This window comes from Ambystoma mexicanum, chromosome 3p (genome assembly GCF_040938575.1).
Source record: "Ambystoma mexicanum isolate Mex_15411 chromosome 3p, UKY_AmexF1_1, whole genome shotgun sequence".
NCBI classification, from domain to species: Eukaryota; Metazoa; Chordata; class Amphibia; order Caudata; family Ambystomatidae; genus Ambystoma; species Ambystoma mexicanum.
This window is the reverse complement of record NC_090925.1, coordinates 1,134,622,653-1,134,644,119: the sequence shown is the minus strand read 5'-3', so window position 1 is coordinate 1,134,644,119 and position 21,467 is coordinate 1,134,622,653. Positions and strand designations below refer to the sequence as shown.

The following is a 21,467-nucleotide window of genomic DNA, read 5'->3' as shown; positions in this document are numbered from 1 at the left end:
AGGTGCGAGAATTGTAAGGGAGACTATAGTACCGCAAAGTGCACCAGGGCAACGACAAACACCCTCAGGGGGAATGAGAAACGGAACTAAGAGAGGAGATGAGAAGGGGGCCACGCCAGTTAGGATTGAGAACATGGAGAGGTGGCTGCAGGTTTTTCCAGACCAGGAAGCTGCAAAGGAGATCAGGATTTTTTTTTCGGGAGGGTTTCAAGATTCCATTCAAAGGGCAGGGGTCTCAGAACATCCCCAAAAATCTAAAATCTTCTTTAGAGAACAAGGAGCTGGTGGGCAAGAAAATCAGAAAAGAGGTGGAACTGGGGAGCATAGGGGGCCCCTACAAAGCCCTGCCATTTAGCGAATACATATGTTCACCATTGGGTCTGGTTCCAAAAAAGGAGATAGGCGAATTCAGATTGATTCATCACCTATCATACCCCCCAGGGGCATCAGTGAATGATGGCATACCACAGGATGCGGTGTCAGTGACTTACTCAGATTTCCAGGATGCAGTAGAGGTAGTCAGGAAAGCAGGAAAAGGGGCATGGATGGCAAAGGCCGATATAAAGTCTGCCTTTCGTCTACTACCTGTTAACAAAGAATCACAGAAATGGCTATGTAGGCATTGGGAGGGTGAGTATTTCCTGGACAAATGCCTCCCAATGGGCGCCATCTCATGCGGCTATTTTGAAAAAGTGAGCTCATTCCTACAATGGGCTCTCACAAAGGAGATGGAGAAAGCCAAGGTGGCCCACTACCTGGACGATTTCTTATTTGTAGGGCCACTGGGGTCAGAACTGTGCAGGGCCACATTGAGCAAATTCATGGCACTAACAGAGGACTGGGGTTTCCCGCTGGCAGAAGAAAAAACTATGGGCCCAACACAAACAATCCAGTTTTTAGGTATAGAAATTGACTCAAGAGAAGGGGTGTGCAGGATCCGGGAGGAGAAGGTGGAGGACCTATTGGAAACAATCAAGAGCTTGAAGGGGAGAAACAAAGCGACCGTGAAAGAACTACAAGCATTAGCAGGTAAACTAAACTTTGCTGGTAGGGTCATACCACAAGGTAAAATATTCCAAAGGAGTATTGAGCTGAGAACAAGAGGGGCCAAAGAGGGCCACCACAGAGTCAGGGTAGGTGGTGGGATCAAGAAAGACATGGAGGTGTGGGGCGAATTCCTTAAATCATTCAATGGGTCAGTAATCTGGCGCTCACCCATAAACAAGGAAGATAAGAGGGTGTTGTTTACGGATGCATCCGGGGGTTTTGGTGCAATTTTGGATAGAGAGTGGTGCGCAGAAAGGTGGACGGTAACATGGCAGGAGGCAGCATGGATTAGTAACATCACACTGCTGGAGCTGTTTCCAATCTGGGTAGCACTGTGCGCATGGCAGACAGAGCTAAATAACAAGGAATTAAAGGTTTGGTCGGACAACATGGCGGTGGTACACGTGTTAAATAAAGGAAGTGCATCATGCCCGCTGGTATTAGAAATAATGAGGGCAATTAGACTGGAATGTCTAAAAAACAATGTGTGCACAAGGCCAAGGCATATCGCTGGAGAATCAAATGTGGTCGCTGACGCATTGTCTCGTTTTCAGTGAGACAGGTTCAGAGAGCTGAGGCTGAATGCAAAAAGGATAAAAACGCCCACACCAGAAAAGGCATGGGTTCCATGGAAAGTGCTGGAGGAAAAACGGTTAACTACAAGGTTAACTCAGAAAAGGAGGAAAGGCCACAGCAACAAGGACGAGTGATAGAGAAATTGGCCAGGAATGCCCTGACGTACAAGACGGGTAAGCAGTAAAAGAAGCATGTGAATAATGTGTTAACAGAATCAGGAGTACAAGATGTGGGGGAAATGACAATTACCAAAATGTGTGATTTCTTGGAAAAAGCATTTGCCCAGGGAAAAAGGAAAAGCTGTGCAGCAGCACATTTGGCTATGGTCGCATATACAGCAAAGGTGGCCGGGGTATCGGACCCAACAAATAGCCCACGGATAAGATATGCAATGAAGGGCTGGGGGAAATTGGAAGGAAAGAAACCAGACAGCAGAAGACCCCTGAACTTTGGGAAGATGGTAACACTGTTTCAGTTATTGCATAGTGTAGAAGCAGTTATGAGGCAATGTTGTTCAGGGCAGCTTTTTCGCTAGCTTACTATGGGGCATTTAGGATTGGGGAGATAGTAGCTCGCAACACGGTAGCAGGCGACGGCCTGGCTAGAAGCGACATCAGCATGGGGTCCAAAGGTATGTCAATACTGGTGAGGAAATCAAAAACAGACCAAGCGGGGAAGGGAAGAGCAATAGAGCTAAATTGCATCAAAGAGAAGGACCATTGTCCCAGATGCATCACCCAGGAATTTCTAGAGATACGGCCGGAAGTCGGGGGACAGTTACTGATACACAGGGACGGCAGGGCACTCAGCAGGTATCAGTTCCAAGCAGTGCTAAAGAAAACAATAGCAAAAGCTGGGTGGGAGGCAGCGGAGTTTGGGACCCACTCTTTCAGAATAGGGGCAGCTACGTTGGCATGGGCCAGAGGCCTGGAAGCAGAAGGGGTAAAAAAAAATTGGGGGGGGGGGGGGTGTGGAAGTCACAATGCTTCAAAAAATACGTAAGGGAAGAATTGATATGACCTTCTCTCCCATTCACCCACGCAGATACAAGCCCCTACAAGTCGGCGTGGATAGTTGGGCATTCCTTCGTGACCCGAGCAGGCAGGTGGATCGAGGAGGTCAAAGAGGGTCTGCATTTTGAGAAGACAATAACGTCCTGGTGGGGCCTCCTAGGAAAGCGCTGGGAAGACATTCATGACAGGTTGTCGGACCTGATCGGGTTCAGGGACCCATCCGAGTACCTAGTAATACATCTGGGGGGCAATGACCTGGTCAGCACAAATAGGGGTGAATTGATGCGCAACATCTGCGAGTCCCTGAGGGCCATATCACACTGCTGGTGGAAAACTAAAATTTTCATGTCTGAGATAATAACGTGCAGAGTCTGGTATGGGGCGCACAGGAGGCAGGCCATTGAAACAGCAAGGAAAAAGCTCAACAAAGGGGTGGAAAGATACTGTAGGAACACGGGCCTCCAGTTTATAAAACACGGCCTGTCGCGAAACAACCCAGAGAAGCTTCACCAAGATGGCATACACCTATCCAGCAAAGGGATGGGTGTGTTTTCAGATAACATTTTCAGGGCCCTGGCAGAGCGGGGATGCAGATAGGGGCGCTTTTGGGGGGACCTAAGGGCCGAGGCAACACCCACTCAGGTGTGGCGGCACGTGTCTGGGAACGGATGCCCCAGGGTAACGTAGACTAGCTGAGAAGGCTGGGCATCTCCAATCCCTGGACACGAAGTGCCCAAAAGCAAGTTGGTGTTATTTTCTGTTGTGATATTGTGTGGTGTTATTTTCTTAGAAAATAAACAAGCCTACGGCCATCATTTTTCCACATACAAAACTGTCTCATGCTATTTCCGTAGCCAGGGTAGAAGGAGCAAAGGGGAGCCCACACTACTCAGCCTAAGACCATACAGCCGAATAGCTGGGCCCAGAAGGTCTTGAACGCCCGCTGTGAAATGGGGTAACCGCCAATGTAGTTACTTTGTTACCACTTGAGTCAGACCGAGCCACACAAAGCAGCCACTGTTGCAAGGACACAGGAGGAGGGGTGGTGCAAGGCCTCTGCTCACTAAATCATTTGCTGCGTTTGCGCTCTTGAAATGACTCTGCTGGTTGTGTATCAGATGATTTTTGCCCTAGTCAGCAAGTGTGCGCATCTCCACCGATACACGGAGAGACAATCGTCTCTTCGGGCCTCTTAATATTTCAGCAAGGGCCGCGCTCTGCGGAACACGGTGCATTCGGCGCATCCGCTTGAAAGCCCTAATGAAAGCCTTTTTCAGGAAGGCAATCAATGCTCAAGCTGATGCAGAGCCAGAAACAGGAAAAGGCCGTGTCCCCCTATGCAGGGGAGAGCAGCGGTGTGCTTTCAGGTGACGGCTCACCTATTGCCGGAGAGAGAAGCGGAGGCATGGCTGTGGAGCAGGGACGGATCCGTCAGTTTGACGAAGCGCTTCATGGACGACAATGAGGGGGGGCAACAATATGCCACCCCTCAACTCCAATGAGGCAGTGCAGCTCCGCTTCTCCCGCTGAGCGCAGCATTCTCCTCCTGCCAGTCTTTGCTCACTGCCAACTTCATTTATTTGTGGAGTGGTCTGCGGGAGGCTGTGTGCGGTCCCCATATTGGAAATACACAGTGCTGGAAATGGTAATCATTTACTGGGGGATCCCACAAGTGCCAGTTGGGGTGCGGTGGAATACAGAGGAGGGCGGATCTTGGAAAGGGGCGGGGCTGACAGTTTAACTCTGCCCAATCGCACTTTAGGGCAATCATGTAGTCGAGGCAGCTTGGCCAACCTGCCCCTGCCCAACCCCTGCCCTGACATCAATTAGGCAGGCAGCCACACAGAATGATCCACAAATAATGCTTGCCTGTTGCATCTGAAGTCAAAGTAACCCCTCCCATCTCACTCCTCCTGCCAATCGGTTACTCCCTCTTCTTCGCCTACCTCTCTCCATCTCTCAAATGCTTCATTTTGCTTCCCTTTACTCCTTCCATCACGCACTCCCGCAGGCGCTCCCCCTCTCACCCCTCCTTCTCTCTACACACATGACTCGCCGATCCCTCCATCATTGTTTCCTCCTTGGCCACCCCTTCACTATCCCAGTTACCCACATTCTTTCTCTCCCCAACCCCTCCCTTCCAGCGCCACTCTCCACATTTCTATCTCTAGCCAAATCTGCCTTTTTCTTTCCATGTCTTTACCTACCTCCTCCTTTCTTTCTCCTCCTTCACTCTATATTTCTCTCTTCCATTCCTCTCTGCCAGTTTCTTAGCCAGCTGGATTGCACACAGCGCTCCACTGCAAGTGCATTAACGTCCCAAGCTATCTTTTTGGGGGGAGGGTTTACAAGTGGGATGGATTCAGAAAGAAACAGAAAATCAGAGAAGCAACAATGGAAATAAAGTAAAATGCAAAAAGTCAAAGCAAAATTAAATAAATAAATGAAAGAGAAAAAGGAGAAGGGGAATGGGCGTGGCGTGCCCCTAGTCCCCAGAATGAAGACTGAGGTGATGATGAGGCGGCGATCCCGTTTTGAAGTGAGCAGCACTTGCTCATTTTGCAAGATGCCTTCACCAAGCCAGAGCCCAGCAGGAGCCAGAAGCCCTGCCTCCTCGTTAAAGCACAGCTGGGTCTTCTTGCTCCGCAAATAAGGGCCTTCATGCCCAAATAAGTACCATCCTGCCCAAATAAGGTCCATTCTGCCCAAATTAGGGCCATCCTGTCCAGAAAGGACCATCATGACCAAATAAGGGCCATCCTGCCCAAATAAGGAACATCCTGCCCAAATAATGGCCATCATGCTCAATAAAGGACCTTCCTTCCTAAATAAGGACGGTCCCGCCCAAATGAGGAACATCATGCCCAAATAAGGACCATCCTGCCCAAATAAGGCCCATCCTGCCCAAGAAAGGACCTTCCTGGCCAAGAAAGGACCTTCCTGCCCCAAAACGGACCATCCTTCCCAAATAAGGACGATCCTACCCAAATAAGTACCATCCCACCCAAATAAGGTCCATTCTGCCCAAATAAGGGCCATCCTGTCCAGGAAAGGACCATCATGACCAAATAAGGGCCATCCTGCCCAAATAATGGCCATCATGCTCAATAAAGGACCTTCCTTCCTAAATAAGGACGGTCCCGCCCAAATGAGGAACATCATGCCCAAATAAGGACCATCCTGCCCAAATAAGGCCCATCCTGCCCAAGAAAGGACCTTCCTGGCCAAGAAAGGACCTTCCTGCCCCAAAAAGGACCATCCTTCCCAAATAAGGACGATCCTACCCAAAAAAGGTCCATCCTGTCCAAATAAGGAATCAAACAACTTTTTGGGTCGAAGAAGCCCGCAGGGACTCCATTAGGCAGGTGATCTTGTGTGTAAACTCAGGAGCTGGTGTCCCGACTGTGCCTCTGAGACCTGAGTACTTTATTTCATCCGCGAGTACTCGCTCGTTCACAGCATCGTGTTCACACGCCTCTTACCTTTACTTGTTCCCAAGTATTATGGCCTCTTATGCTTCACTTGCGAAGCATGTTACCCGTGACATCCTTTTAAGGTTTGGGGAAGCTCAGTGTATCATGCCTGCCAAGGCAAGGGTAACCATTTACCCAAATAACTTAACAATATACCACCAACAATCTGCGCAATCTAATAGCAAATGCATGGATTGGTTGAATTTAGTTGTACGTGCTCTGGATATATCAAGTGTCTGCGCCACACACAAGGCAGCAGATAAACGCCCCAGACATCCATTCGGATTATGGGGGAGGCTCAGCATGCATCCACGGGCGTATTTCTCAAGCCATAGGATATGCTGAGGTCGTATACCACAAATAAACCCTATATGTTGAACTCAACAGCAGAATAAAGCCCATGATCAAGTGGAAAGCAATGCCATGGGTGGGAAACAATATTTGCAACACGGAGCGAGGGTTCATATAATTGTTACCATCCATGGTTGGGGCTCACATATCACAATGCAGAGCAGCCATGCCTTCTGGAGGGATGGATACCAGCATGGCATCTCATGCTAGCAGGTGACAGCCGACCTTCTGACAACATCCAAATTGCAGACTATGGCTAATGTGCACTATTGTAAGCAGAGTGAAGCTGGAAGGAAGACTCCACAAGCCCCAGGGAAAAAAACAGGCCCGGCAGCAAGGCCTTATTTTCCAAGCAAGCATGTAAAGAGGCTCAGTAAAGTTTGCGATATAAGCCTGGGAAATAACAGCAAAGGTGGGAACCCCACTAGCAGCTGAAGCCGCCAGTGAAGTGTGGTGAGTACAATCATCAGCAGCTAGCAGGCTCAGACTGGCCTATAGGACAATAGGCCCTGGGCCAAACCAAAAACAGCCAGTTTGTTTGGTCAAAGTGGGCCACTGTATTGGTCAATTTGGGCCAGTTTGATGAGTTAAACCACTCTGCAGCTCGTAGTTTTGACCAGTGTTGCTGAATAAATAGTCTTTAAAATGCACAATTTGCATCACACTTCATGAAAAAACTCCTCCATTGGGTACTATTCATACAGTGTAACAAAAGGAATGAATAGCCATTTGCAACGGTGGGCCACTTTTTCATTGGTGCCCAGGACAGTTTAATGGTCCAGTCAGACCCTGGCAGCTAGTGCACCAATACAAAGGTGTAGCTGCCTTTCAGTATCCTGGGGCCAAAGCAGACGCCCTCCTGGCGGGCCCCTGGTAGAGGACAAGGGATCTCCAACCCACAGGGAAACATTTCAGGTCACTGATGCCCTGAGGGCTGGCTGCTTGATGACGGTCACTGCCGGCTGGAAGGATACTTTGAGAAACTCACTCGGAGTAACTCAAGATTTGCAAGCAATCTGTGACTGCAAGTGAAACTTTTCACCTGGAAGTAATTAACAATGGTGTATCAGGATATGACACTTTTCACCGGGAAAATACAATGATCCAGAAGTGCAACCATCCACCTTGAAGTCCTAACATCCGGCGGGATAATCAGCTGCTAACAATTTATGATCAATGACTATTTTAATGGATCATTAGTAAGTTAGCCCTAAATGGATTAAACACGCTGTCCGATTTAGTCCCAGGCAAATGGCAAGCGTACGATTATAATTGGTTCTTGATTATCATATGGATGGAGATCAAATGTTTAAATATAAATGGATGGATGTCTTTGATCAATATGGATTTAGCAAACCTCAAAGAGTGGATCTAGCGTGGTATGGTGCGCAAGGGGCTTGGTCATGGTGGAGATCCCGTCCTTACTAGTTTCAGTATTGACCACTGGCAAGTTTGGAGAAACATAGAGAAGAGCAGTACGACAGGCCTCAGCCAGGAGGGCGGCAGAGTGCAGCACCCGGCCACCAGATTCCTGCACTCTCCCTGGCCAAAGCACTGGATTCCTGCACTCTCCCTGGCCAAAGCACCGGATTCCTGCACTCTGCCTGGCCAAAGCACCAGATTCCTGCACTCTCCCTGGCCAAAGCACCAGATTCCTGCACTCTCCCTGGCCAAAGCACCAGATTCCTGCACTCTCCCTGGCCAAAGCACCGGATTCCTGCACTCTGCCTGGCCAAAGCACCAGATTCCTGCACTCTGCCTGGCCAAAGCACCAGATTCCTGCACTCTCCCTGGCCAAAGCAGTTTGCCTGAAGAAAAGTCCTATTATTCCCACCTTTCAACCTTCTGGTCACATGCCCCCCTTCCTTTACAGTGAACACACTGACCAGATGTGTGTGCGTGTAAGGGTAGTAGGGGAGGAGGGGGGAAGGGGTGGTAGGTGCAGGGGCAGGGTATTATGAGGGATCTCATACAAGAGTCGAGCTAGACCACAAACTAACCGTGGCAGAGTTAATCACAGAGAACACCCTCCTTTGCTCTTGTCAAATGTTCATACTTCCAGGAGTAACCCCCGCCTATCACAACCGTGGACTGCACACTGGGGTACACAGTCGGGCCTTTGCTCTGACATCCTAGTTTCAGGGGATGTTTGTGAGGCTACTCTTTTCCGATATCCTATTTGCCTTGGCATATTAGTCAGAGTGGGGGCATATTTTCTCGTGCCTCTACCCTATCCAGGTATGTAGACAGGCACACAATCCCTGCCCCGTATGTACCCTCATATTGTGTTCTGGGAGCACACTTACCCAGACACATTGTTGCTTATGAAAGAATGCTCCTGTCACACTGTTCGCAGCATTCCAGGAGAGTGCTATCTCTCCCCCTCTCTCTCTCTTGCTCTCTCTCTTGCTATCTCTCTGATGGCCCATAGATCTGCTACACAGCCGGTGTTTCTAATGGCTAAGACCTTTCTCTGCTGCAGGGAAAACAGTCACCGTCGTGGCACATAGTGTTCTCACTTGTGAACAAAAAGGACACTGCGGAAGGGCACATTCTTCGAGTCCCACTTTAAAAATGTGCTTGAAACCTTTCCTCTTTGACCGATAGACTTAAAGCAGTGTTCACGTTGATTTGAAGGTACCATCTAACTCCAATAAAAAAATGATACCTCTCTATAGTGATGAGCCAAAGTTTGCACCCACAAAGTGAAAAGTGCAGAATCCGCACTGGAATCTGCTCCCCCTGTGAAATCAGCATTACCGTTCCGACGCCACTGAAATTTTGCCTGGGTTTGTGCGGTTTCGTGCTGAGTTTCGTTCCCATGTTAGTTTAGTGTTTCGCAACGAGAAACTTCACACAGGTCTTTTTTTCGATCCATGCTAGTTTGTGCAGTGACACAAGACACTTTGTGCAGGTTTTTTCAAACCGTGTTCGTTTTGCACATCGATACGAGGACATTTGCACAATTTCAATTTGTTATAGGTTCACGCAGCGACACGAGAAACTTTGTGCAGGCCTTTTCTCGATCCGTGCTAGGTTTGCGACACGAGAAACTTTGTGCTGGTATTTTTTCGATCCATACTAGTTTCGTGCAGTGGCACGAGAAACTTTGTGCGTGTCTTTTTCAATCTGTGTTAGTTTCATTCAGCGGCACAAGACACTTTGCGCAGGTTTCCACATTCCGTGTTAGGTTCACGCAGAAACACGAGAAACTTTGCGCAGTCTTGTTTTAGATCTGTACTAGTTTGTCATTGCGGCACAAGAAATTTTGCATCTTTTTTTAAACTGTGCTGTGTTCACGCAGATGCACGAGAAACTTCATGCAGCTTTATCTTCGATTCGCGTAGTTCCGCCCAGTGGCATGACAAACTTTGTACCACTCTTTTCGATTCGTGCTAGGTTCGTGCAGTAGTACGAGAAACTTTGCGCTGCTCTTTTCGATTCGTGCTAGGTTCGTGCAGTAGTACGAGAAACTTTGCGCTGCTCTTTTCGATTTGTGCTAGGTTCGTGCAGTAGTACGAGAAACTTTGCGCTGCTCTTTTCGATTCGTGCTAGGTTCGTGCAGTAGTACGAGAAACTTTGCGCTGCTCTTTTCGATCAGTAGGGGTAGCAGAACGGATCAGAATCTCACAGATTTCGCTTCCGCCGCTAGCAGAATGGAATTTAACAATTTCGTCCAATGCTACCTATGTATATGCCCTAAAGTAGAAGGCGAATCTTCCACATTATTTTTCGACTTCTTCCCTCAAATCCCTTTTGCTTTCACCAATGAATGTGATTTTAAAATTACATTTTCACTACAAGGTTTAAAAAAATCTATTAAGCGGATATCCTTAGAGGCTTCTTTGTAGGATATTTCAAAAGGTGGCCCAATTTGTGTCTTTTTTCTTTGAAAACGCCCTTTCATTTCCCTCTATTTGAAACATATATACATTTCTACAGTTCGCTCTGTGGTTTATTCTCTGTTGCACACCCTGATTATTTTGCTGTGACACTTTTTTATTGTAACCACTGATAGGTGTTTTGCTGATTTTATGCTGTTCTGTTGATTGTTTTTGTTGTGTTTTGTTGTGTTTTGAGTTTGTATTTGTATTCACAGTGCTGTGAAGCTGAGTTTCTAGCTTAGCGTGCTTTATAAGTTAATAACCTGAATATTGTGCAATCTCGGCTGCTCACCCACCCATTTCCAATACTCCTTGCTTCCAAGGGTCACGCTTGTATTGGTGGCGTGATTGGTGGTATCAGGGGCGGCACGGCCCACATCACCCTTGCTGCTACTACGAGCAACTCAGGGGTGCCAATTTATTTGTATTTAATTAGAGTGCAACAGCATTCGAAAGAGTAAACTCTACATTGTCGTCTCCATTTCCTAACACAATGGGTCCATATTAAATGAAAATAAAAAAAACTTCCATGTATCCCATTGCCATTAAAATGTTATGAAACATCATGCTCTTATGTATTTTTTTATTCAAACATAACATTAGGCCAAGTCGTGTTGGACTCGTACTCCTGGAACTTTTTCAAGGAAAATTATCACATGAGCACTTAAAATAAACTTAGGGCCAGATTCATTTAATTTTTTTGCCCGGTTCAAAGTGACTTTGCGCTGCCGACGCAAACCCTGAATCATGGAACTGTGCAAAGTGTATTTTTGTAGTGCAAAGTCATTTTTGCAGTACAAAATTACTTTGCACTCCAAAAATACACTTTGCACGGTTCCATGAATCAGGGTTTGTGTCTGCCGAGCGAAGTCACTTTTCAGCCGTGCGAAGTCACTTTAAACCGTGCAAAAAACTCCATGAATCGGGCCCTTAACGTCCTGAATTAAAGAAGCATACTGCCTTGTCAGAAGAGCCCCAACATGGGGGCAGCTGCTGGGGGCCCCCACTGAGGCTCCAGGTCCATTTCAACCTAAACAGTTGAAATGCCCCGGTGCCGTCCCTGGATATGTGCATCCACAGCTGTTGCCCATCCATCTACTTTCAAATCCACGCACATGTAAACAAATACCTCTCTAAACATCCATGTGTGCACAACCCACATTCTTGTAATCGAACATCTAGGCACCGTCACCTATATCCCTGCATACACGTACATGCCCCCTCTCACCCGTTCATCCGACAATACCATGGCAGCCGCTATTCTCACCAGCGGGACAGCCTGTTGGAAAATCGGGAGACGCCTTAACATGCTAAGAACCTTGAAAGGTCAATAGCATTACGTTGCCGTTAGTCATGTGACTGTCTCTGTCCTGGCTTGCCCTTAAATACCTAGCATGGGATTAAAAGTGGCCTTGGGCAGGGTTTCAGAAGCACCAAACTGCTGAGAATTTTCCTCCGTGCCTCTTAGGCTGGGCCAGCAGTTCGGAGCCTGCAGTGTGAGTGGGCACTGCCACTATTCTTTCTTTTAGTCGCTATGTTAGCTCGGTCAGTACAGCACTCACTACTGACCGCCGGCACTGGGCAATGGGCGGGCTCTTGCCGGGTCCGAGATCTGGCATCAGATGTCTGGCCAGATTTCAGGGCCAGGCCTGCCACAGCCCCAGCACGGCGGCTCGGTGATCAAATCTGCTCTGTGCAGCGCACGCAGAGCCAGCTCTTGCCGGGTCCGAGATCCGGCATCAGATGTCTGGCCGGATCTCAGGACCCGGCCTGTCTCAGCCCCAGCACGGCGGCTCGGTGATCAAATCTGCTCTGTGCAAGCGCACGCAGAGCAGATCACATTAACGGTCCCCCAGCTTTGCCGAAGAAACACACGCGAAGCTGGGGGCTTGGTGAAATATGCCAACAAGGATTCTGGTATTTGTAGTCTCTCAGTCAGGATGGGGGAAATGTTACAATTGTACACATGTTGCCTACCATATTTCTCCTTAGATTTATAAAAGATAGCTTGAAAAGTACACAAACCATGGTACGGTACGCACACAAACATATAAATCCTTTAATATATATGGGTGTGTGTGCGTACCTTACCATGGTTTGTGTACTTTTCAGGCCATCTTTTATAAAGCATAGCATTGTTGTAAGTTGAAAGTCAAATGGGGGGCGAGGAGGGGAGATGAGAGTGCAAGTGTGTCCTAACTATTTGCCCAGTATGTCACGTGGAAAGAGCGTTTACAATCCTGGTGACTGGAGCAGTTAATTTCCCTGATTGTGGCCCTTTGTTGCTATATAGGGTACAAGGAAAGCATACATGTTGGTGGACAGTGTTGCTTTTTTTCAGAGGGCAGACACAGCACTCTTAAGGGTGCTTTTGAGGCCGGCAATCTTGCTCAAGTGTTTGGCTACCAGGATACCACCCAGGTTGCACTTTCCCAGTGTTGACGCTTAGCCACAAGACTTCACAAAATTGTCAAAGATATTTTGTTTCCGAGGGAATATTGCACTAACGATTGCTGGATTTAAAAAGGGAGCACCTTTTATATTTTGCCAGCGTAGTTATTGAAAAGAAGCAGCACCATTTTTCAGCTGGCAGCTCCGCCCCCTCTGAACTCTGCATCCTCGGAACCCTACCCTCTCCTCCAAACTCCACCCCCAACCCAGCCCATGTGGGATCCCATTTACATTTATTTTATGTTATTTTATTTAACATTTATATAGCGCAGAAACCACTGACCCGAAGGCTTAAGGGCGCTGACAAACAGATGGGAGATGTGATTAAGCAGAATAGAAGGGTGAGATTAAGAAACAAGTAAACCAGAGGTAGATTATTTAAACAAATGTGTCTTCAGACCTTTTCTAAATACACAAATGGAGTTTTCTGATCTCAATTTCAAGGGAAAATTGTTCCAGGCCACAGGAGCTGCAGAGAAAAAGGCACCAGCCTTGGTTTGCGATAGTTTACATACCGGAAGCATAAGATGATATTGGTTGTTGGATCTGAGATTATGTTTGCTCACTTTGGGTCGTAGTTCCTCACTGAGATAACTAGGGCCTGAATGTTTCAAGCAGTTAAAAGAGATAGATAAGAACGAAAAGAGGATACGTTCCCTAATTGCCACCACTGCTGATCACGGTCTGCAGACGGCACGTCATACGTTCGAATATCAGTAGGGTTGACTCAGCTTTTCATTCTTCCATGGATGACAAAATGAGTACCAATGACTGCACAATAACTGCTATTTACAGACAAAGGATGTAGCAATGATCTGAGATAGAAAAGGGCGTGGAGATCACTATGCACCCCCCTCCCCCACCCCCAAAAGGCTACAGCTATCAATAATGCACGCTCCGTGTACTCTGCGACAGGCGCCCGGGCTGATAAGTCAATGCCGAAATCTGCTAGTCAGGGGACCTGCATGCATTATTCAACCAGCTCGGTGTTATGGCGAAAAGAAATGGAGAAGCAGCTTCAGCAGAAACCACACAAAAAGCGGCCCTTGTGGGAATGAAGCGCTGAAGCTGTTGAACCAGTAAGGTCGGCCAGGAGTGAAGTGTAGGCCTCTACGGCTCTACCCACCAACTTAGGGAGTACACAGTGCACTGCTAGGTGCCAAGAGGCACAGTATTGAAGCATGCATGCAGGCCGCCATGTCACGTTGAGCACAGGGGGGGGGGTTGCGTCAACTCTGACAGGCACTGACGTGACATGCCTGGAAAGTCAACTCTAGCCACACTGCATGACATGTGCCCTATCCTGTGGAAACGGCACAGAAGACAGGCTGAACAAGGGGGACTATCGGCCAGTAGGGCATGTTAGCGGCCTGCCACAGGCCACCAGGGTGGCACGCAGCAGATGCCGGGTTCACTCGGCTCGACAGGTATTACTGCGGACTTGCAGCAACAGCAAGGCAGCGGGCACCCTGCAATATCCTGAACACCAGATACTTAGACAATGGATGGGGGCACTCAGCAGAAGGCAGCATCGGCTCTGGGGCACCCAGGCCGGGGCTGCAACAGTAGGCCGTGTTCACGCGGCAGAAGGATCCCCTAATAAATACACAGACACGAGCTGCCACTTCCTGGGGCTCTGCTGCACTGCCGTTCGCGTGGTCATGACACTCTTTCTTAAAGGGGCAATGGGCCCACAGTTAAATGGGCCACACGCCACAGGGCAGGACACGTTTGCCAATGCTGCATTTTAAACGCAATGTTTTCGGATAAGGCCATGGGTGACCGAAATAGGATCTGCTGCGGGCTTTGGGAGTTTCTACGTGAAGTCTTTTGTTTTCACACGCATGTCTTTTATCCAGCATCACACCCTTGCTAAGGGCACTGACGCACGGCGCGAGAAAGTGGTTTCATAGGGACACAAGTTGTTCACAAAGAGGTCGCCGTATTCGAACGCACATCTCCTGCTTTAGTTTGATAGTCGACAGCCTGAGCCTACACACAATCCCTTGCATTTCTGAAAATTGTGTTATGTTCCACTTGTTTTAAATGAATTTGGCAACAAAATGGACCAAAACTCAGGGGAGGGAAACCACGGGCTGCTCTTGCATGTTGTCTGTCTGCAGTTTCTTCCAGGTAATGGCGGCGTCCATTCGTAGTGGCACAATCCTGCTTAGAAGGCTTCAAGCCGCAGTAGAATAGTCCAACCATAAAGTACCTCCACTGTCCCAGAACAAAAAGTACCGCAGTTGCTGATGAGCAGGCATAGACTGCTCATAGGGCAATGCTGAAATGCAGGCCCAAACTGCCCATAGGGCAATGCTGAAATGCAGGCCCAGACTGCCCATAGGGCAATGCTGATGAGCAGGGCCAGACTGCCCATAGGGCAATGCTGATGAGCAGGGCCAGACTGCTCATAGGGCAATGCTGAAGTGCAGGCCCAGACTGCCCATAGGGCAATGCTGATGAGCAGGGCCAGACTGCCCATAGGGCAATGCTGAAGGGCAGGTCCAGACTGCCCATAGGGCAATGCTGAAGTGCAGGCCCAGACTGCCCATAGGGCAATGCTGAAATGCAGGCCCAGACTGCCCATAGGGCAATGCTGATGAGCAGGGCCAGACTGCCCATAGGGCAATGCTGAAATGCAGGCCCAGACTGCCCATAGGGCAATGCTGATGAGCAGGGCCAGACTGCCCATAGGGCAATGCTGATGAGCAGGGCCAGACTGCTCATAGGGCAATGCTGAAGTGCAGGGCCAGACTAGATTGCCCATAGGGCAATGCTGAAGTGCAGGCCCAGACTGCCCATAGGGAAATGCTGAAGTGCAGGCCCAGACTGCCCATAGGGCAATGCTGAAGTGCAGGCCCAAACTGCCCATAGGACAATGCTGAAGTGCAGGCCCAGACTGCCCATAGGGCAATGCTGATGAGCAGGGCCAGACTGCCCATAGGGCAATGCTGAAGTGCAGGCCCAGACTGCCCATAGGGCAATGCTGAAGTGCAGGCCCAGACTGCCCATAGGGCAATGCTGAAATGCAGGCCCAGACTGCCCATAGGGCAATGCTGATGAGCAGGGCCAGACTGCCCATAGGGCAATGCTGAAATGCAGGCCCAGACTGCCCATAGGGCAATGCTGATGAGCAGGGCCAGACTGCCCATAGGGCAATGCTGATTAGCAGGGCCAGACTGCCCATAGGGCAATGCTGAAGTGCAGGCCCAGACTGCCCATAGGGCAATGCTGAAGTGCAGGCCCAGACTGCCCATAGGGCAATGCTGAAATGCAGGGCCAGACTAGACTGCCCATAGGGCAATGCTGAAGTGCAGGCCCAGACTGCCCATAGGGCAATGCTGAAGTGCAGGCCCAGACTGCCCATAGGGCAATGCTGAAGTGCAGGCCCAAACTGCCCATAGGACAATGCTGAAATGCAGGCCCAGACTGCCCATGGGGCAATGCTGATGAGCAGGGCCAGACTGCCCATAGGGCAATGCTGAAGTGCAGGCCCAGACTGCCCATAGGGCAATGCTGATGAGCAGGGCCAGACTGCCCATAGGGCAATGCTGAAGTGCAGGCCCAGACTGCCCATAGGGCAATGCTGAGATGCAGGCCCAGACTGCCCATAGGGCAATGCTGATGAGCAGGGCCAGACTGCCCATAGGGCAATGCTGAAATGCAGGCCCAGACTGCCCATAGGGCAATGCTGATGAGCAGGGCCAGACTGCCCATAGGGCAATGCTGATGAGCAGGGCCAGACTGCTCATAGGGCAATGCTGAAGTGCAGGGCCAGACTAGACTGCCCATAGGGCAATGCTGAAGTGCAGGCCCAGGCTGCCCATAGGGAAATGCTGAAGTGCAGGCCCAGACTGCCCATAGGGCAATGCTGAAGTGCAGGCCCAAACTGCCCATAGGACAATGCTGAAATGCAGGCCCAGACTGCCCATAGGGCAATGCTGATGAGCAGGGCCAGACTGCCCATAGGGCAATGCTGAAGTGCAGGCCCAGACTGCCCATAGGGCAATGCTGAAGTGCAGGCCCAGACTGCCCATAGGGCAATGCTGAAATGCAGGCCCAGACTGCCCATAGGGCAATGCTGATGAGCAGGGCCAGACTGCCCATAGGGCAATGCTGAAATGCAGGCCCAGACTGCCCATAGGGCAATGCTGATGAGCAGGGCCAGACTGCCCATAGGGCAATGCTGATTAGCAGGGCCAGACTGCCCGTAGGGCAATGCTGAAGTGCAGGCCCAGACTGCCCATAGGGCAATGCTGAAGTGCAGGCCCAGACTGCCCATAGGGCAATGCTGAAATGCAGGGCCAGACTAGACTGGGCAATGCTGAAGTGCAGGCCCAGACTGCCCATAGGGCAATGCTGAAGTGCAGGCCCAGACTGCCCATAGGGCAATGCTGAAGTGCAGGCCCAAACTGCCCATAGGACAATGCTGAAATGCAGGCCCCGACTGCCCATGGGGCAATGCTGATGAGCAGGGCCAGACTGCCCATAGGGCAATGCTGAAGTGCAGGCCCAGACTGCCCATAGGGCAATGCTGAAGTGCAGGCCCAGACTGCCCATAGGGCAATGCTGATGAGCAGGGCCAGACTGCCCATAGGGCAATGCTGAAATGCAGGCCCAGACTGCCCATAGGCCAATTCTGATGAGCAGGGCCAGACTGCCCATAGGGCAATGCTGAAGTGCAGGCCCAGTCTGCCCATAGGGCAATGCTGAAGTGCAGGCCCAGACTGCCCATGGGTCAATGCTGAAATGCAGGCCCAGACTGCCCAGAAATGCAGGCCCAGACTGCCCATAGGCCAATGCTGATGAGCAGGGCCAGACTGCCCATAGGGCAATGCTGAAGTGCATTCCCAGACTGCCCATAGGGCAACGCTGAAGTGCAGGCCCAGACTGCCCATAGAGCAATGCTGAAGAGCAGCCCCAAAATGCTTAGTGTGGCCCAGTTTTTTTTTTTTTTTAGCAAAGTGGCCAGTTTGATGAGTTACTTCACTGTGCAGCTGGAGGTTTTGAGCAATAGTGTTGAACAAATATTCTTTAAAATGCACAATTTGCAGCACATTTTTCAGAGATGTCCCAACCCGCCCCCCCCCCCTGGATACTAAGCAAACGGTCAATCTTCTGCTCCAGTCCACCCATGCTAAGAAGTGCCCGCATCGTCTCAGTAAGAGTAGTGTGATCCTACCAGAGTCTGTTAGCTCTGCAGTGACAGAACTACACCCCAACACAGAGCCAGTACAAGTATTAAGGTCCTACTAAGACATGCTGGTGCTGCATAGGACATAACATGACATCTGACACTTGCCTTTGCAAGAGGCAGGTTTAGGAAGAGGCTGTTACAGTAATCCAGCCTAGAGAGGACCAGCGCTCTAGAGACATTGGGCTTCCCGGGAAGGGGAGGAAAGGGAGAATGCCTCTAAGGAGGTGAAGTTGAAAATGGGCCTTTTTGGCAAGGTCCAAGATGTGAGGAATTGAGGAGCGAGAGGAGTTGACGATGACCCCGAGATTTCTGACTTCAGTGGGAGGAGAAGGAGGAGAGCCCATAGAGGGCAGCCAGAGTGCAGGGTGGAAGTGGGGAACAGGCGTCCCGATAGGAAGAATCTCGGTCTTACTGGCATTACGACAGAGATCATTGGAGGCGCACCAAGACTGAATAGCAGACAGGCAGTCAGGGATGATAGAGGTGGAAGAAAAGGAGTTTGAAGAAGAGTTGCTTGTCATCTGCATAGCAGTAGCAGTGAAGGGAGACGGTGAGCAGGGTAAATGCTGAAAAACCAAGGCGGGGGTTTAGAGCCCTGGAGAACACCACATGTAGAGAGAGTGGTGATGAGGAGAAAGAGTCCAGAAGCTCCTCCTTTCTCTCTGACAAGCAAAAGCGCTTCAACTCTATGAACCAAGGTAAGAGGTGCTAATAAAAAATGCAAGATGGCATAATATGATATTCTATAACACAGCATAGGGGATATACCGGTAAGAAAGCTCAGCAAAGCAAAGCGCCCCGGAAACGGACCGATGGCCTGCAGCACACAGTCACCTCATACCTTTCGTGGTGAATACACCGAGTACCACTAGCATTACTCTGGGTGAACGTATCACATCCTACACAGGGATTCAAGTCGGGACTGCAATCAGACACAAAGCACTATGGTGTGTAAGCATGCGCTATCATACAAAGATAACCTTGCGACCCAACATCACAATATGAAAATTACATCCAACAGCATAACATGTCATAAACACACCACGCCATAGGAGTGTTGCTAGGTCTGGAAAAGATCCGGGGCTACACTAATGTCGGGACAGTCGGGACTGGTGGCTAGCTAGCCTTTTGGTTGTAGTCCCTGAGCTTCTATCCGTGGCTACAGCCAAAAGACCTGTGGCTATAGCCCGCTCAGCCCACCCATAGTAATGCCTGTGAAGGTTTAACCTGCACACAATGACACATAGATTATTCACAAGAAACAATGACATAGCATACTTGCTTTCCATCGGGCATATTTCTAAAGCTTTTGCCTTTTTCAAACTCCACAAGTGCAGCCATCAGGCTTCTCGTGAGTACCAAACACGCGGGAAATCCGCCTTCCCGCGCCGGTGCTCAGCAGACACAGCCCACCTCCAGCACCGGCCTCTCTGACAACAGTTGCTCTGAGCGTCCCCAAGAGAGCCAGCAATTCTCGCGCGTGTAATTCTGCGCTGTACACAGAAAGTCTCTGTGGGTGTAAAGTTGCCACCCTCGCCCTACCTGCAACTCGAGGCTCCTTGGGCACCGTCCCGGTTGCTTTCAGACCCCTGTGACCAGCCGCAGACTTGGCTCCATCTATAAAGCCCAGTGGAAGGCCCCGTGCGCTGCCGTGAGCGCCCCTGTGATGCACGGGCCGCACCCGCGAGTGGCAGCTCCCGGGCAATGGGGGTGGGCAGAGCTGCTGCTGCTGCACGTCCTCCCTCGGCTCTCGGCTTGTCAGGGGCTCCCCAGGCGACAGGGAGAAACGAGGCTTTTTGTCCGTAGTGCAGCAAGCTCATAGGCCAGCGCTGACAAAGTCTGGCAGGGAGGTGGGGGTGGGGACCAGAAAGCTCGCCCCCAGAGAGCCCTTCCCCTCCTCCCCCATCTGCAACCTGTCCAGGGCAGATAAACCCGGCTAATATCACTAAAACCTCCCGTCTCACCCTCGAAATGCACGCTGGATTTTAAAAGGTCTCCAAAGGTTAAAAAAAAAAAACCTTGCCCTCGGGCCCCAGGCCACTTTGAACACATCCGGGATTGCTTTTACACAGACGGTGCTATGTATGAGAGGGGGCAAAGGGCAACATTCCACCGGAGAAGCGCGCACGGAGAGCGCGGGCTCTGTACACGGGATGGACACCGGCCAGGAAGGCCCTCACATTCCCCTGAAGAATACGCACGCAGGGCCGGGGCCTACGCAGCCTAATTGGGGACGTGTGGCCCGCTGTGTCAATAGGCTGCGTGGCCCAATGGACGGTGTGAGGTGAGCACGCGCACGCTGCAGAGTGCAATCTGCAGGCCAGCTGTGCTCGTCAGCTGTGCCGGTGTGACTGCCCAGGTGGTAAACGCAGCCACCCCAGAGCTCGGTGCGTATTCCGACGTCGCAGCGTCCTCTCCCAGGAAGGCCTTTCCGGGGTCCTGCATTCTGCACTGGGCAGGAAGCCGCGTGTTAGCCTCCGCGTGTGCCAGGATTGGAGGGTCCGTGATTTTTCTGCCAGAAAAGGCACCTCCTTCTGCAGCAGAGCACCCCTGGCATGGGGTGGAGTGGCTTGACAATAGCCAGGGCTTTAAGTGGGGTAAGAAATCGAGGGGGGGGGCCTCATTTGGGGGCGTGGCTTGTGGGAGGGGCGTGGCCTAAAAAGTACGCAAATCGTAGGGTATACACACAAATATATATAAATGTTATGTATTTGTGTGCGTACCTTACTATGGTGTGTGTACTGTGCAAGCCATCTTTTCTAAACATAGAAATATATGTAACATATTTCTATGTTTAGAAAAGATGGCTTGCACAGTACACACACCATAGTAAGGTACACACACACATATATAACATTTATATATATTTGTGTGCATACCCTACGGTTTGCCTAGTTTTCAGGCCATCTTTTTTAAACATTTCGAGTTTATAAAAGATGGCTTTCAAAGTACACAATTCAAGCCGTTTTTTATAAAGCTTTGACTACGGACAAAATTGTCCGTCTGCAAAGCTTTATAAAAGATGGCTTGAAATGTGTACTTTCAAAGCCATCTTTTATAAACCTCGAAATATGTCGAGGAATCCCCAGGTTCGCCGAGGGTTAAAGACGCATCGGCGACCTGGGGAAACAAAGGGACAGTAACCGCCTCTGGTGACCTCTCGCGCAAGGGGTCACCAGATGCAGTTACTATGACTGACAGAAGTGGCAGCCAGTCACACCGTCGCTGTGGTTGGCTGCCACTTTTGTCAGATCGCCTGACTTCATGGCAGGCGCATGCATCTCCCGTCGCGGCTGCGGCCGCGACGGGATAATGCATTCTGCCAATGTTGCGGGCGGTGGGACGGGGCCCCGGCAGGGCACCGGCTCAGCCCCACTTTTTGGAGACTGCCGGGGCCCGGCCCCGGCCCACTTTAAGCACTGACAATAGCTCTTACACTATAGGATTGGTAAGCATTGTGTGGCTGGTCTGG

The 21,467-nt window shown here is 50.2% G+C and overlaps 1 protein-coding gene across 6 annotated transcripts in view; it reads right to left on the bottom strand.

Annotated features, from left to right (window-relative positions):
• The window catches only part of ACSL6 (acyl-CoA synthetase long chain family member 6), a 774,575-nt gene that overhangs the window by 605,744 nt on the left and 147,364 nt on the right, over positions 1–21,467 (bottom strand). The window contains exon 1 of one of the 6 annotated variants that reach the window (XM_069652525.1): positions 19,538–19,775. The exons of 4 other annotated variants lie outside the window; for them this stretch is intronic. The gene's annotated coding sequence lies outside the window, so the exon portion shown is untranslated. Of the gene's footprint in view, positions 1–19,537; positions 19,776–21,467 lie in introns of those variants that run through there. One more of the 6 variants, XM_069652524.1, reaches the window with a different exon arrangement.